This window comes from Arachis stenosperma, chromosome 1 (genome assembly GCF_014773155.1).
Source record: "Arachis stenosperma cultivar V10309 chromosome 1, arast.V10309.gnm1.PFL2, whole genome shotgun sequence".
NCBI lineage: Eukaryota > Viridiplantae > Streptophyta > Magnoliopsida > Fabales > Fabaceae > Arachis > Arachis stenosperma.
The window spans coordinates 89,235,940-89,245,913 of record NC_080377.1 but is presented as its reverse complement, the minus strand read 5'-3'; the positions used below and the strand labels follow the sequence as shown (position 1 = coordinate 89,245,913).

Genomic DNA, 9,974 nt, shown 5'->3' with positions numbered 1-9,974 from the left:
AGGGCTCTCATGGAGCCTCACAAATGATCAGAGCAATGTTGGAACCTCCCAACACCAAACTTAGAGTTTGAATGTGGGGGTTCAACACCAAACTTAGAGTTTGGTTGTGGCCTCCCAACACCAAACTTAGAGTTTGACTGTGGGGGCTCTGTTTGTCTCTGATTTGAGAGAAGCTCTTCATGCTTCTTCTCCATGATGACAGAGGGATATCCTTGAGCCTTAAACACCAAGGATTCTTCATTCACTTGAATGATCAACTCTCCTCTATCAACATCAATCACAGCCTTTGCTGTGGCTAGGAAGGGTCTGCCAAGGATGATGGATTCATCCATGCACTCCCCAGTCTCTAGGACTATGAAATCAGTAGGGATGTAATGGTCTTCAATCTTAACCAAAACATTCTCTACAAGTCCATGAGCTTGTTTTCTTGAGTTGTCTGCCATCTCTAGTGAGATTTTTGCAGCTTGTACCTCAAAGATCCTTAGCTTCTCCATTACTGAGAGAGGCATGAGGTTTACACTTGACCCTAAGTCACACAGAGCCTTCTTGAAGGTCATGGTGCCTATGGTACAAGGTATGGAAAATTTCCCAGGATCTTGTCTCTTTTGAGGTAATTTCTGCCTAGACAAGTCATCCAGTTCTTTGGTGAGCAAAGGTGGTTCATCCTCCCAAGTCTCATTTCCAAATAACTTGTCATTTAGCTTCATGATTGCTCCAAGGTATTTAGCAACTTGCTCTTCAGTGACATACTCATCCTCTTCAGAGGAAGAATACTCATCAGAGCTCATGAATGGCAGAAGTAAGTCCAATGGAATCTCTATGGTCTCATTTTGAGCTTCAGATTCCCATGGTTCCTCATTGGGGAACTCAGAGGAAATTGGTGCACGCCCATTGAGGTCTTCTTCAGTGGCGTCCACCTCCTCTCTTTCCTCTCCATATTCGGCCATGGTTATGGCTTTGCACTCTCCTTTTGGATTTTCTTCTGTATTACTTGGGAGAGTACTGGGAGGGAGTTCAGTAATTTTCTTGCTCAGCTGACCCACTTGTCCTTCCAAATTTCTAATGGAGGACCTTGTTTCAGTCATGAAACTTTGAGTGGTTTTGATTAGATCAGAGACCATGGTTGCTAAGTCAGAGGTATTCTGCTTAGAACTCTCTGTCTGTTGCTGAGAAGATGATGGAAAAGGCTTGCCATTGCTAAACCTGTTTCTTCCACCATTATTGTTGTTGAAACCTTGTTGAGGTCTCTCTTGATTCTTCCATGAGAAATTTGGGTGATTTCTCCATGAAGAATTATAGGTGTTTCCATAGGGTTCTCCTAGGTAATTCACCTCTTCCATTGAAGGGTTCTCAGGATCATAAGCTTCTTCCTCAGATGAAGCCTCCTTAGTACTGCTTGGTGCATTTTGCATTCCAGACAGACTTTGAGAAATCAAATTGACTTGTTGAGTCAATATCTTGTTCTGAGCCAGTATGGCATTCAGAGCATCAATCTCAAGAACTCCTTTCTTCTGATTAGTCCCATTGTTCACAGGATTCCTTTCAGAAGTGTACATGATTTGGTTATTTGCAACCATTTCAATTAGTTCCTGAGCCTCTGTAGGCGTCTTCTTCAGATGAAGAGATCCTCCAGCAGAGCTATCCAAAGACATCTTGGATAGTTCAGAGAGACCATCATAGAAAATACCTATGATGCTCCATTCAGAAAGCATGTCTGAGGGACACTTTCTGATTAATTGTTTGTATCTTTCCCAAGCTTCATAGAGGGATTCTCCATCCTTCTGTCTGAAGGTTTGGACTTCCACTCTAAGCTTACTCCATCTTTGTGGTGGAAAGAACTTTGCCAAGAAGGCATTGACTAGCTTTTCCCAAGAGTCCAGGCTTTCTTTAGGTTGAGAGTCCAACCATATTCTAGCTCTGTCTCTTACAGCAAAAGGGAATAGCATCAGTTTATAGACCTCAGGGTCTACCCCATTAGTCTTGACTGTGTCACAGATTTGCAAGAATTCAGCTAAGAACTGATGAGGATCTTCCATTGGAAGTCCATGGAACTTGCAATTCTGTTGCATTAGAGAAACTAATTGAGGCTTAAGCTCAAAGTTGTTTGCTCTAATGGTAGGGATAGAGATGCTTCTCCCATAGAAATTGGGAGTAGGTGCAGTAAAGTCACCCAGCACCTTCCTTGCATTGTTGGCATTGTTGTTGTTTTCGGCTGCCATGGGTTCTTCTTCCTTGAAGAATTCGGTCAGGTCCTCAACAGATAGTTGAGCCTTAGCTTCTCTTAGCTTTTGCTTCAAGGTCCTTTCAGGTTCAGGGTCAGCTTCAACAAGAATGCCTTTGTCTTTGTTCCTGCTCATATGAAAGAGAAGAGAACAAGAAAATATGGAATCCTCTATGTCACAGTATAGAGATTCCTTTAGGTGTCAGAAGAAAAGAAGAGTAGAAGACAGAAGTAGAAAATTCGAACTTATCAAAGAAGATGGAGTTCGAATTTTGCATTAAGAAATAGTGTTAGTCCATAAATAGAAGGATGTGAGAAGAAGGGAAGTAATTTTCGAAAATTAAGTAAAAGATTTTGAAAACATTTTGAAAAACACTTAATTGATTTTCGAAAATAAGAGTGGAAAAGAAATCAAGTGATTTTTGAAAAAGATTTTTAAATTAGAAATCAAAAAGATTTGATTGAAAACTATTTTGAAAAAGATGTGGTTAAGAAGATATGATTGGTTTTAAAAAGATGTGATTGAGAAGATATGATTTGAAAACAATTTTAAAAAGATATGATTTGAAAACAATTTTAAAAAGATTTGATTTTAAAAATTAATGACTTGCCTAACAAGAAAAGATATGATTCAAACATAAAACCTTTCTCAACAGAAAAGGCAAAAAATGTTCAATCAAATCATTAATTGTTAGTAAGTATCTTTGAAAAAGGAAAGAAATTGATTTTGAAAGCCTTTGATTGAAAGGATATGATTTGAAAAAGATTTGATTTTGAAAAACTTTGAAAACTTGAAAAAAAATTGATTTAAAAACAAAATCTTCCCCCTTTGCCATCCTGGCGTTAAACGCCCAGAATGTGCACATTCTGGCGTTTAACGCCCAAACTACTACCCTTTTAGGCGTTAAACGCCCAGCCAGGCACCCTGGCTGGCGTTTAAACGCCAGTCTGTCTTCTTCACTGGGCATTTTTGAATGCCCAGCTTTTTCTGTATAATTCCTCTGCAGTATGTTCTGAATCTTCAATTCTCTGTATTATTGACTTGAAAAGACGCAAATTAAAAATATTTTTGGATTTTTAATAATGAGGAATAATCAAAATGCAAATAAAATCAAATAACAATGCATGCAAGACACCAAACTTAGCAGTTTGTATACTACTGACACTAACAAAATGAGAATGCATATGAGAAACAACAAAACACTCAAGTCAATAGAATTCAAAGATCAAAACAAGAAAATCATCAAGAACAACTTGAAGATTAATTAAGACACATGCATAAATTCGAAAAATGCAAGAAGAACAGAAACATGCAATTGACACCAAACTTAAAATGAGACACTAGACTTAAACAAGAAATATTTTTGGATTTTATGATTTTATAAATTTTTTTTGTGCTTTTTTTCGAAAATTAAGTGGAAGAGAAAATAAAGGTATCAAAATTCTTAATGAGAATTCCAGGAATCATGCAATGTTAGTCTAAAGCTTTAGTCTAAAGGAATTAGACATAGCTAGCTAAGCTTCAGCAAGACATTGCATTCAAGAGCTAAATTGATGATGATCAATCAGCTTTGGTGATGATAAGAACATCACCTTGAAACACTAGAATTCATTCTTAAGAACTCTGAAAAAAAATACCTAATCTAAGCAACAAGATGAACCGTCAGTTGTCCATACTCGAACAATCCCCGGCAACGGCGCCAAAAACTTGGTGCGCGAAATTGTGATCACTACAACTTCACACAACTAACCAGCAAGTGCACTGGGTCGTCCAAGTAATACCTTACGTGAGTAAGGGTCGATCCTACGGAGATTGTTGGTATGAAGCAAGCTATGGTCACCTTGTACATCTCAGTCAGGCAGACTCAAATGGGTATAGATGATGAATAAAACGTAAAGATAAAGATAGAGATACTTATGTATATCATTGGTGTGAGCTTCAGATAAGCGAATGAAGATGCCTTCCCTTCCGCCTCTCTGCTTTCCTACTGTCTTCATCCAATCCTTCTTACTCCTTTCCATGGCAAGCTCGTGTAGGGTTTCACCGTTGTCAATGGCTACCTCCCATCCTCGCAGTGAAAGCTAATGCACGCACTCTGTCACAGTACTGCCAATCACCGGTTTGGTTCCCTCCCCTACCGGAATAGAATCCCTCTTTTGCGTCTGTCACTAACGCCCAGTAGGTTACAGGTTTGAAGCACGTCACAGTCATTCAGTCATTGAATCCTACTCAGAATACCACAGACAAGGTTTAGACCTTCCGGATTCTCTTGAATGCCGCCATCAGGTCCTGCCTATACCACGAAGATTCCAGTTAAAGAATCCAAGAGATATTCACTAAGCCTCAGATGCTTGTAGAACAAGAGTGGTTGTCAGTCACTTTGTTCATGGGTGAGAATGATGATGGGCGTCAATCATCACCTTCATCAAGTTGAAGAACAAGTGATATCTTGGACAAAGAACAAGCGGAATTGAATAGAAGAACAATAGTAATTGCATTAATACTCGAGGTACAGCAGAGCTCCACACCTTAATCTATGGTGTGTAGAAACTCCACCGTTGAAAATACATAAGAACAAGAGTGATCATTGGTTTCGGCCCCAGAGAGGGAAACAGAAGAACCAAGATGATCAAAGGATCAAAAACAATCCAAAGATGAAAAATACAATAGTAAAAGGTCCTATATATAGAGAACTAGTAGCCTAGGGTGTACAGAGATGAGTAAAAGACATAAAAATCCACTTCCGGGCCCACTTGGTGTGTGCTTGGGCTGAGCATTGAAGCATTTTCGTGTAGAGACTCTTCTTGGAGTTAAACGCCAGCTTTTATGCCAGTTTGGGCGTTTAACTCCTATTTAGGTGCCAGTTCCGGCGTTTAACGCTGGAATTTCTTGAGGTGACTTTGAACGCCGGTTTGGGCCATCAAATCTTGGGCAAAGTATGGACTATCATATATTGCTGGAAAGCCCAGGATGTCTACTTTCCAACGCCGTTGAGAGCGCGCCAATTGGGCTTCTGTAGCTCCAGAAAATCCACTTCGAGTGCAGGGAGGTCAGAATCCAACAGCATCTGCAGTCCTTTTCAGTCTCTGGATCAGATTTTTGCTCAGGTCCCTCAATTTCAGCCAGAAAATACCTGAAATCACAGAAAAACACACAAACTCATAGTAAATTCCAGAAAAGTGAATTTTAACTAAAAACTAATAAAAATATAATAAAAACTCAACTAAAACTACCAAAAACATACTAAAAACAATGCCAAAAAGCGTACAAATTATCCGCTCATCACATCACCCAGAGTTTTGGCAACAATGCATTTAAACAGAGAGTTGTGCAAACACGGAGCTGCACTCGCGCCCTAGCACAAAAAAAATCGAGTCACGCGTCCGCGTGCCACACGCATCCGCGTCACTTGAGAACACCGCGCCCCATGCGACCGTGTAACGCACGCGTCTGCGTCACCAGCGGCGCACAACTTATCTTACTCTGCCAAAATATCTTATCTTTTTCTTCCCCAAATCCTACTTTTTCTTTTCCTTTCTTATTTTCTCCCTTCCTCCTTCTTCCCTCTTTCTCCTTCCTTTTTTTTATTTTCATGCATTTTTATGTTGGTGTTGGAAATTTATTTGGTCATTGTGGATTGTTGCAAAATTGTTTGGCAATTATATTTTTCAAGGGTTGCTTGCATGTTCAATTTATTATTTTCATTGGATTATTTACCATGCATGCTGTTCATACCCTGATCGGGCTTCTCCAACTCGGCAAATTCATAAAAGGTCCGACCTCGTCCTAAGGCTCACGCCTAAAGGTCGGACCTCGGACAAAAAGCAAGGAAGGCCCATCAAAAGGAACGCAGCCCAAAACCTAAAGGCCGAAAAAGGCCTAGAAGAGGCGGTTCCGCAAAGATAGAGATAAACTCCCAAAAGATAAGATAAGATAAGAATATCTTATCCAGAGAAGATCACGGCCAACTACTATAAATACACTGGAGCACCCAGGTATGGCATTCATTCCACATTCTACACATATCTGCTTGGACCCATGCTAACTTAAGCATCGGAGTGTCATTGCAGGTACAACCACCAACCACTCCGCATATCAAGCTCGGGTCCCTGAACCCCCACCTCGGGCCTCTCCAGACGACCGAGCTACACGTTTCAGGTAACCCTCGGAACATTGGCGCCGTTGCCGGGGAACCTGGAAGTCATCCCTCTATCATGGCGGACGACCCTCTCAACAATGACCACGCTGCATCTGAACAAAAGGACGAAATTGACACCGGAGAACGACCGGACAGCCCTCTATCACCACGCACTCCAGGAGGAAACAAACAGAATCGCCCAAAAACATCACCCCCAAACAAAGATCCACAAAATTCCGAAAAAGAGAAGAGCTCGGAAATTCTAGAAGCAGTCCGAGCACAACAAGACCGACTAAAACAACTCGAAGAAGACATAAAAAAGCAGAAAGAAACTGAACAAGATCTGAAAAGGGAAGCTCGAAAGCGCAGAGAATTAGAAGAAAAACTGCGGAAAATAGAGGCCAACCTGAAAGACCGGACAGAACGCGGCACCGCCACCGAGGGCAACCACGATCCCTTCACGCAAGAGATCATGAAGGAGAAGGTACCGCGAAACTTCAAACCACCCGATATGGACCTCTACGACGGCACCACCGATCCAAGTCATCACCTCAGCAACTTCAGAAGCAGAATGTACCTAGTCGACGCCTCTGACGCAATTCGGTGCAAAGCCTTCCCCACCACTCTCACCAAGTCAGCCATGAAGTGGTTCGACAACCTGCCACCAAGATCGATCACCAGCTTCGAAGACCTAACCAAAAAATTCCTAACAAGATTCTCTATTCAAAAGGACAAGACAAAACATGCCCCCAGTCTACTCGGGATCAAGCAAGGTAACCAAGAAACTCTCCGAGAATACATGGAGCGATTCAACAAAGCCTGCCTGGACATACAACACTTGCCCACTGAAGCAGCCATCATGGGACTAGCAAACGGCCTAAAAGAGGGACCGTTTAGCCAATCCCTATCCAAACGATACCCGACCTCCCTATACGAGGTGCAGGAGCGGGCAGAAAAATATATCAACATGGAGGAGACCTCCCAGCTAAGAGACTCTTCTAGGAAGGAATCAACCTACCCACTCCGAGATCGGGATCGGGAACAGAAGAAGAAAGAAGACCCCAACTCGGACAAGCCACGGAAGTACCACAACTACACCCCCCTCCGAGTCTCCCTGGTAGACGTCTACAGAGAAGTATGCCACACCGAAAAGATCCCACCGCCCCGACCGCTAAAACACAAGAGAGCGGGGAGAGATTGGTCCGAATACTGTGAATATCACAAACTCTACGGTCATTCTACTAACGACTGCTACGACCTAAAAAATGTTATAGAAAAGCTAGCCAGAGAAGGAAAACTCGACAGATACATAGCAGAGAAAGGAGAAGAGACCAGGAAGAGAAGGCGGGGAGACAACGAAGATCGGGCCGAACAAACCCCGCGAACCCCTGAAAGACATGTTCACATGATAAATGGAGGTTTTGCAGGAGGAGGAACCTCCAAATCCTCGCGAAAAAGACACCTCAAAGAAGTCTATCACGTCCGAGAAGACAGTCCCCTGCCCGAATTACCTACTATCTCATTTACCCGAGAAGATGCTCAAGGGATCATGCCCGGGCACGACGATCCAATGGTAGTCACCATTATCCTAGCAAACGCCAACTTAAATCGAACCCTGATTGACCAGGGAAGCTCAGCAGATATCCTGTTCAAAACGGCCTTCGACAAGCTCGGACTTGAAGAAAAAGAACTAAAGGCCTATCCCACCGACCTATTTGGACTAGGGGATACCCCGATCCATCCCTTAGGATACATCTCACTACACACTACCTTTGGAAGAGGCGAGCAATCCAAAACATTAAGCATCGACTACATCATAGTCGACGTCACTTCAGCATACAATGCCCTCATTGGGCGACCAACCCTAAACAGGCTGGCAGCTATAGTCTCGACCCCACACCTCTGTATGAAGTTCCCTACCGCAAAGGGAATCGCTACCCTAAAAGGCGACCAAAAACTAGCGCGGCGATGCTACAACGAAAGCCTAAGCCTAAAAGGGAAAGAGGTCAACACAATAGAACTCGGACGAGTTCAAGCCCGAGAAGATACTTCGACCACAACCAGAGGGAGAAACCGAAAAAGTCCAGATTGGGAACACACCTAAAAAAATAACAAACATAGGAGCAAACCTCGAAGCAGGCCTAAAAGAGGAACTCATAACCCTCTTAAGGGAGAATTCCGACCTCTTCGCCTGGAAAGCCTCCGACATGCCAGGCATAAGCCCCGACCTGATGTGCCATAAGCTATCAGTGTACCCGGGATCCCGACCTGTCCAACAAAGACGCCAGAAGCTCGGACCCGAGCGCATGCAAGCAATAGAAGAACAAGTACAAGCACTGCTAGATGCAGGGTTCATTAGGGAAGTAAAATACCCCCTATGGCTCGCAAACGTGGTCCTGGTAAAAAAGCCCAACGGAAAATGGAGGATGTGCGTCGATTACACGGATCTCAACAAAGCCTGCCCCAAAGATCCATATCCACTACCAAACATCGACGCATTAGTAGACGCAGCCTCAGGCTATAGATATCTCTCCTTCATGGACGCATACTCGGGATACAATCAAATCCCGATGTACGGACCCGACCAAGAAAAGACCTCGTTCATAACCCCAAGGGCAAACTACTGCTACGTAGTAATGCCCTTCGGGCTGAAGAACGCAGGGGCAACCTACCAGAGGCTAATGAACAAAGTGTTCTCAGAGCACATCGGATTACAGCTGGAGGTGTATGTCGACGACATGCTGGTAAAGACACAAGAAGACAAAACTTGCTGACCGACCTCACCAGTGTCTTCGGCACCCTCAGAAAACACAACATGAGACTTAACCCGACGAAGTGCACCTTCGCCGCAGAAGCCGGAAAGTTCTTAGGCTTCATGCTAACTCAAAGGGGCATCGAAGCAAACCCGGACAAATGCCAAGCGATACTCAATATGAAGAGCCCGACATGTGTCAAAGAAGTACAACAACTGAATGGAAGGCTAGCCGCCCTATCAAGATTCTTGGCAGGATCAGCAATAAAGTCACTACCTCTCTACTCACTCCTAAAGAAGGGAAACCCTTCTCATGGACCCCGGAGTGCGAAAAAGCCTTTCAAGAATTCAAGAAATTCCTCGGGCAGCCACCAATCCTAACCCGACCTTTAAAAGAAGAAGAACTCGTACTATACCTCTCGGTTGGAAATCGAGCAATCGCTTCAGCGTTAATACGAGAAAATGACCGAGGACAACACCCCATATACTTCGTAAGCAAGGCACTACAAGGGGCCGAATTAAACTATCAGAAGATAGAAAAATTCGCCTACGCCCTAGTGTTCACAGCTCGGAGGCTCCGTCCCTACTTTCAAGCCCACACCATCAAAATCCGGACAAACCAACCCATGAGACACATCCTCCAAAAAACAGACCTGGCAGGACGGATACTGCAATGGGCAGTAGAATTGTCCGAGTTCGACCTCCGCTATGAAACCCGGATTGCCATAAAATCTCAGTATCTAGCCGACTTCATCGCAGAATACACTGAGACCCCTGGAACCCCACTCTCATGGAACCTGTATGTCGACGGGTCCTCAAACAAAACTGGAAGCGGAGCCGGGGTTATACTCGAAAGCGACCA

At 43.5% G+C, this 9,974-nt stretch overlaps 1 non-coding gene across 1 annotated transcript; it reads left to right on the top strand.

The window, feature by feature from the left end:
• Positions 1 to 1,706: 1,706 nt before the first annotated feature.
• LOC130953983 (small nucleolar RNA R71) lies at positions 1,707 to 1,814 on the top strand. The gene has a single exon (XR_009076146.1). It is a non-coding gene; the product is annotated as a small nucleolar RNA R71 (small nucleolar RNA).
• The last annotated feature ends 8,160 nt before the right edge of the window (positions 1,815 to 9,974 follow it).